The sequence below is a fragment of the Chrysemys picta genome, chromosome 1 (genome assembly GCF_011386835.1).
Source record: "Chrysemys picta bellii isolate R12L10 chromosome 1, ASM1138683v2, whole genome shotgun sequence".
Lineage (NCBI taxonomy): Eukaryota > Metazoa > Chordata > Testudines > Emydidae > Chrysemys > Chrysemys picta.
Window position 1 is genome coordinate 226,498,859 of NC_088791.1, and position 7,567 is coordinate 226,506,425.

The 7,567-nt window shown below is 39.3% G+C and overlaps 1 long non-coding RNA gene across 1 annotated transcript; it reads right to left on the reverse strand.

Moving 5' to 3' along the window:
- Window positions 1-517: 517 nt before the first annotated feature.
- On the reverse strand, window positions 518-7,342 carry LOC135980758 (uncharacterized). The gene is made up of 2 exons (XR_010597657.1): window positions 7,244-7,342; window positions 518-4,175 (listed from the first exon to the last, which is right to left on the reverse strand). It is a non-coding gene; the product is annotated as an uncharacterized LOC135980758 (long non-coding RNA).
- Between the last annotated feature and the right edge of the window lie 225 nt (window positions 7,343-7,567).

The following is a 7,567-nucleotide window of genomic DNA, read 5'->3' on the forward strand; positions in this document are numbered from 1 at the left end:
TATAACAATAGGGCAGAGCTGTGCAGGCTCCATGCTTCTATCAGAGTTGGTGAATCGCAAGGAGGGTTTGTGGGATTTTGAAAAAAGGGGTGGGAATTATGGGATATAGATGACATTATGGGATGGAGAAGACAGTTGCATGCTGGGAACTTGACCCCTTTTTCCCCAGTCACCCCTGCACAACTCATTTCAGTCTCATCATGCATTTCCAAAGGCAAAGAGCTGAATGCTGGTGATTTGCACACTAGAATACCTACGGTGTACTGCACTGTGCATCAATACAGGCACTCCTGGTGAGTATGTGCATCGCTGACACAAGGAGCCAAGTTTGCATGCTCACAAGTGCTATACTAACTACAGCGGCTTTATGCTGATGTAACTTATGTCAACCAAAGTTTGTAGTGTAGACATAGCCATAGTCTATGCATAACTCTTATATCATGCATGTAAGATTCTTGCAGAGTGACATGTTCTCAGAGGGAGTGAGGTACTGAAACCAAGGCACAAACCAGCTGTAGAAAGTGGTAAAACCAAAGAAAGAAACTTTTTATTGGATTATCTTTAGAACCAGGCAATGGTGCCAATTGCCTGTTAGCAAGCAGAGGTCTGATACCCTGCAAGAAGGTTTATTCTCCTCAAACTCATTCTCTGGTAATCCAAGGAGACATTCAGGAGATTCAGAGTGAGGGTATGACAGTGAGAATGAAATTTGCTGTTTGTTGTCACCTGGTTTCCGTGAATTGGAGGAACAGTAGACAGTTATATCATCCAGATAAAATTAAAAGCCAGGAAGCCTCAACAAACAGATAATTTCTAGTGGAAAAAATACCAATTGTATCATGAAAAAAATGTGTTTTTGTCATTTTCACCAAAATTTCCTGTGAAAAGTTTTCAGTTTTTCAACCAACAAAAAAATGAAATCAAACTGCAAAAAGCCAAAATATTTTCAGAAATAATTCTCAGTAAAAAATTAATAGTTCATATGTTCAGTTTTCAATTAAAAATCAGTTTTCATTTTATGTCTTTTCATAAAAAACAGTTTTGTTAACAATTAAATATTTTTTACAAAATATCATTTTTCATTTCAATTACTTTTCAACAAAAAAATATCATTAACCAAATTTCAACCATCGCTAATTTATTTGTAAAAATGAATGAGGATGGAACTGAATCTGAAAGGCATGAATTTGTAGTGAACCTCCATCATTAGTATGAATAGGAAAACAACAACAACAAAACATGAGATCTCAGTTGGGAGAGCTAAAGTGTATTTGGAAATAAAACTAATATAGGTCTAATTTGCTGAAGGCAAAGGAGCCATAAGCGTGTGTTGTAATTGCATCAGCACTACACAGTGGCTATTTGTCAGTGACAATGGTGTAAATAACAGTCCTGATGTTTGCTGTAAATATCTAACTTTTTGTAGGCTACAATCAGATTATATAGCCATGATGAAGCAATGATTGGTTCATTAATGTCCATTACTGGCAAAGACTTGATCCCATAAAGTCAGAGAATGTGATGTATGAATCATATGACTAGAGTGACTCAGAAATCAGCCAGTGGTGGGTGGTCTAACTTGATTATTAGATCCACATTTTCAAAAAAGGGACAAAACCAATCATGGTAATGGGGAGAGACTTGCTGAATTACTATCCCTTGACAGTCTGCCAGCCAGAAATGAAGAGAGTGGAATAAGTCGATGCCAAGAAAATTGGCTCTTTCTTCAGTAAGAAAATTAGGGAGCAGGTACTTGAGAGACCATAGAAAAGTGGAGGTCACCCAACATTTTTATTGGAGACTCAGCCAACTGTGATTCTCCAGTGTTGGGAGAAAAAATATGATGTGTTCAAATTCAGAACATTGACCTTTGCTTCCAGGTCCAGTAAAAAGATTACAAATGCTGTCAAAAAAAGTATGAAAGAAGTTGAAGGATGTACACGTAATGGTGAATAAATAGATAATGTATGGAATTAAAAATCTTAAATTTGGTTTAGCCCAAAGCTGTAAAGTATGAAGTGAAGTATTATTATAATTTCCACAGCATTTTGCCAATGCAAAACGACTGTAAAAACTAAAGTGAAAAAGCAGTTGAGCTGTTAAGATGTTCTGGATCTCACCGCAAATTGTTCTCCCATTGGAAGGTATATATGGTGCCAGTGTAATCTGAACATCTTGAAATCCATTGAAATCAAGGCTTTGGGTCAGGCCCATGGTAAACTTCACTGTTATGTGCAAGTGTTTCTTGTTTTACAAAACTTTCATGAGGAAACATGAGCCAGATTCCTGGGTTGCACCAGAGCTCTGCATGGCACGGTTGAGGAGAGGAGTGGGCTCTGATCCCTGGGGCTATTGAGGCCTGTGTCATCCCCTAGCATGACTTAGAGCAGCCTCAGAGCTTCTTTAAATTCTGTTGGCTTGTAAGGTCCTTCTAAGGGTTGTTACATATGCTGGAAGTTCCAAGAGGCCAACACACACCTGTCCATGCCCTTCCCAACCCAGCACAAACTCTGGCCATGTCCTTCCCAACCTACCCCACCCCACCACCCTGACAGATACTTTGCATAGCTTGGCTCTAAAAGGGGATAGTATAGAATCATGATCCAGCTCATAGTAGAATTCAGTGAGATTGGGTAAACGTAGGTGAGGTAGGAAACTCAGTTATACATTCCTGAAATCTTCCTGTTTATGACTTAGTGTCATTTAAGAAAAGATATATAAATGTGCAAAAGACTATCTTTGTTCTCTGAGTGATTTCTCATGTACATGTGGGATAGAATTGGTTCAAAATAAGAAATGCAAATGTGTATTTCTGATACATTTATGAATATTAAATATCATGTATGAAAGAATGTGTCTGGCTTCAAAAGATATATCTACTAATTTAAATGATGGGCCAAAATTTCCTTCCAGTTGTACCAGTTAAATAGGGTAGCTCTAGTACAAGTGAGTGTGAAATCTGGCCCTTTACTGTTTGCTCTGGCATTATAGTATAGTTTTATTAGCATGAAGGTATGGTGTATAAGCATTTATACGTGTTATAGATTTATTGGCGCTTTCAGGTAAATTGGGGAAAATGGAATTTTGAGTATATTCTGAGGATAATTTTCTGATCAGATACGTACAAAAACTTATTGCTGGATAAAAATACTAGTATACTTAAAAAAATCATAGTTACAATGGTATAATGACATTAGCACTCAAATCAAACAATTACTTTTGTAACAGAGGGAGTAACTACCATTGACAGTGAAGTGATTTAGGCAGTGGGAAAACAGACTCTCTCCGGATAGGTCTACACTTACCTCCGGGTCCGGTGGTAAGCAATCGATCTTCTGGGATCGATCCTGGAAGTGCTCGCCGTCGACGCCGGTACTCCAGCTCAGCGAGAGGAGTACGCAGCATCGACGGGGGAGCCTGCCTGCCGCGTCTGGACCCGCGGTAAGTTCGAACTAAGGTACTTCCAATTCAGCTACGTTATTAACATAGCTGAATTTGCGTACCTTAGTTCGAAATGGGGGGTTAGTGTGGACCAGGCCTCCCTTCTGAAAAACAGAACCGCAAGTTTCTGTTGAACTTGTTTGAGTAATACCTGATCCATCTCACAAAGTTAGGTTGACATAAGTCACCTTGCGTCAACCTACTGGTACAATTTTCTCCTGCTGACGTAAGCGACCCATCATGGCAATACAATAAAAACAGCTCCCTGAATGGCGTTGAGCCATGGTCAACCTACCAAAGTAGATGCAGTACAAGTGTAGACACTGAGTGACCTGTGATATCTGTAATGGTCCCACAATGCCTGACAGTGACTGCTCTGATCACATTTGTGAATTCCACTGCCCAGGAGTCATAGAGAATAGAAAACCTCTTCTTCTCCCTCCCCATTAAAACACCCTGCATAATTCTTTGAAATGCCTTTTCCTGATGCCCAGATTGGTGAGCACACCTAGCAGCTCTCTCTTGCTGTGTGCATCTGCCAAGCCAACCATACCAGCTCCATGTTCTAGATGCATTCCTGTCTGACGTAGACAGGAGATACTGGATCTCCTGGGCCTGTGGGAAGAAGAGGCTGTGCAGGCACTGCTATGGACCAGCTATAGAAACATGGACATCTACAAAAAGATTGCATGCAGGATGCAGGCAAAGGGGTATGACAGGGATCAGCAGCAATGCTGTGGGAAAGAGAAGGAGAATTAAAATAGTGTTTATATACCTTCTATATACATTATCTATTTCCAAAAATTGCTAGGAAGGCACTGTATATTAATGGATAGTTCAGAGCCTGAGAGGCAAAACCAGTTTCTGTTTCTGGATCTGCCACTGATTTGCTGTATGAACTTGAATAGGCCATTTAATCTTTTCTGTGACTCATTTTACCAATAGGTATAACACAATGATTATGGGGGCATTGTGAATCCCAGTTATATCATTGTCAACTGATTTGACTCATCAAAGGAAAGGTGCTATTACAAGGGCAAAGTATTATATTGTATCACTGCCTCCATGTGGTCTCAAAGTAAGGATCTTAGAATGAAAGTAAACTGTAAACAAGGTCATCAGACCAGACTGATAATCTTTACAGACCTTTCTCATTTCTGCCAGCCTTATTTAGAGATTTCTCAGTGTGTGCATTCTGAACTGTTGAGTCTTAAGAACAGTTCAAACGAATGTAGTGGATGCTCCACAGGAGGCATCTGTTGTATTGTGTTGTTTTTTGTCTTTTACTTCAATAATATTTAAGAACAGAGGTCTCCCTGTTTGAGAGCCAAGGCTTCATCTAATGGTTTTCAGATATCAGAAATAGATAAGAAAAGAAGCAGAACAAGGAGGCAGCATTAGTGACAATAAAAATGCACAGCATTCTTATAATCATTTCTGGATTGATCAATACTGTGTAAGTAGAAGCAAAATTCTGAATCTTACAGAACAGTAGCTAAATGTATTAATACCGAAACAGAAAACTTATTGTGGAGGCCATGTTCATGGGGAAAAAAATGTGCTCTAATGTAATTAATTTCCTGAACAATCTTGTAGAGGAAGAGAAGATTGGGTTGCAGTTAATCAATTAAAAGTAATATTTATTTGCAACTCTTTTGTTTCCCAATTGGACATGCAACCATATAAATCCGATGTAAACATAGACAGACGGAGTCAGAATCTGCTTTGACCTTTGAGAGAAATATAACACAGTAAGGAAACAATGGAAGTGATATGCTTTTCATGCAAGCTGTCTTCATTGCCACTATCTGAAATATACAGATCCTGTGATTTTTTAGCAACAACTCTGCAGCTGACATTCTTCGTCAGAGGACAAATAGTTTTAGCTGGGTTCTCAACCAAAAATAAACTGCTTCCATTTCTTTACATAAACAATAAAGCCAAGGCCCATCCAACTTTTGTCCTTCAACACAATTCAGCTGATTCAGTGCAGCTTATCAGACCTCTGATTGTGGTTTTTCTCCTCTCTTTATAACTGATTCCATTAAAGACAATGTGGGCCAATCAAGCTAGTGTCAGAATGGAAGGAATCACAATATATGCATATCCACCAAAATGCCCTAGAATCTTGCTTTGGCATGACATATGTGAATGACAATTCTACATATTCTTTCCATTTAAGCAACCAGGCAACAAACAGTGCATCTCTGGGTGCATATTTGGTGGTCATCATTATCTTTCCATTGTTTCTTTTTGACTACTCAATGCAATGTTATTCCTTATGCTAATGACTTCCTTCTTTATTACAGGGAGTCCTACTGCATTGCTAACTACTTGAAAATATTAATTGCAAAGGTATTAATTGGCAAGCCCAGTAGCAGATCTCAGATGCACAGACAGGGGTATGGTCAGCAAACAATTCTTCTCACTTTATGAAAGTGACAAGAGAATGGCCATTCTATAGAATAATGGCTGGGAGCTAAAAGAACAGGAGTATCTGTGGCACCTTAGAGACTAACAAATTTATTAGAGCATAAGCTTTCGTGGACTACAGTCCACGAAAGCTTATGCTCTAATAAATTTGTTAGTCTCTAAGGTGCCACAAGTACTCCTGTTCTTTTTGCGGATACAGACTAACACGGCTGCTACATTAAAGGCTGGGAGCTACTTATCCTGGTCCACATCCTGCCCGTGGAGAATCCCGGGTCATTATTTTATCTTTTTTTTTCTTTTAGGGGACCAAGTAGAGAGCGGAGAAATATAGCATGAAAAGAAGGCTACCCATGAATGTGAACCTCTGGTCCTGGTAGCAAACTCCTCATTCTATGTTGTTCACTTCTCCAGTCCTCTCACTCCCCTCTGTATCCTTTGGCTCTTCTTCACAGTGTTCTGTCTTCCTTCTCTCTCTCTCTCTCTCTCTCTCTCTCTCTCACACACACACACACACACACTTGTTCTTATCTTATTTCTCTTTTCCCCCTTTTTCTTACCCCTACCCTCCCTGAATTGAATTTCCCTCCCACACTTCTCCTTTACTCTCTGTGCATAGGTACTATTAAAATAATATTGTCTAAAATGATGTTGTCACCTCTCAAGATTTTATCATGATTGCCGAATATTTGAGTGTTCTAAAATCCACAGCTTCTGGAGTCATAGGATTATGTGAAAAATCTCAGCTTTCATAAAAAAGGGAAAGCTTCTGGCCCTCATAGCTGCAGAAAAAAAGCTTGAAAATGTGAATGCTAATGTTTCAAAAAAAAAAAAAAAAAAAAAAAAAAACAGATGGCAAGCCCCTTCCCCCAACAATTTAATGTCATAATTTTGGAAGGCAGTCTGACTCATATTTTTGAATATGTGAGGCTGGCTAAACTGCTAAAATCCTGATTTCTGAAGTTGTTTGTGTGAATGCATAGAAGATGTAGATGTAGCAAACACATAAGAAAGAAATTAGTAGTGAAGGGTGAGTGTTTATCAGAAGGGAGCAAGATAATTCAGCAAGCACGTCTGGTGGTGTGAAGTTTTATTTTATTTTGGTGTGGCTTCATTTAGTAAGGATATGATATAATTAAATGTAGTGTTGTTACCTGGGGTTCTTTCAACCCAAAGCTCTTGGTAACTTTTACTCTGTGAGAGATGGTATCAGGAAATAAATCAGGGGAGACACGGCCATCCGACTGATAGATGGCTGGCACAAACAGGACAACACAAGCGTGTTTTCACTTAAAGCTAAACTTTACTTAATCTCCAGCACTTACACACATCTGCAACAGGTTAGTAAAATTCCCCAACCCTCGATAATTACCGGAGCTGAGTGTGGGTCTTGAGTGGCACAGCAGCAGCCCATCTGCCAGTGGGGAACACAAGATGCATCCAGCGCGAGAGTCCAGTCCTGAAGAGTCTCACTCCCTTAAACTTTTCCCCCTTATTTATACATTAGTAATAGAATGACATGTCCCTTAAAGAAAACTTGTCAAGCAAGCAGTTTCAATGGTCAAGCAAGAGGTTCCTTCTGATTATTGATTAACCGGGTGTGTTTTTTTCCAGAGTTTGCAGCCTTGAGACCCTGTTAGACACATTCCTGAGGGAACATCCTGCTCTTCTAAATTGTATGTATCAGCAACTTCAA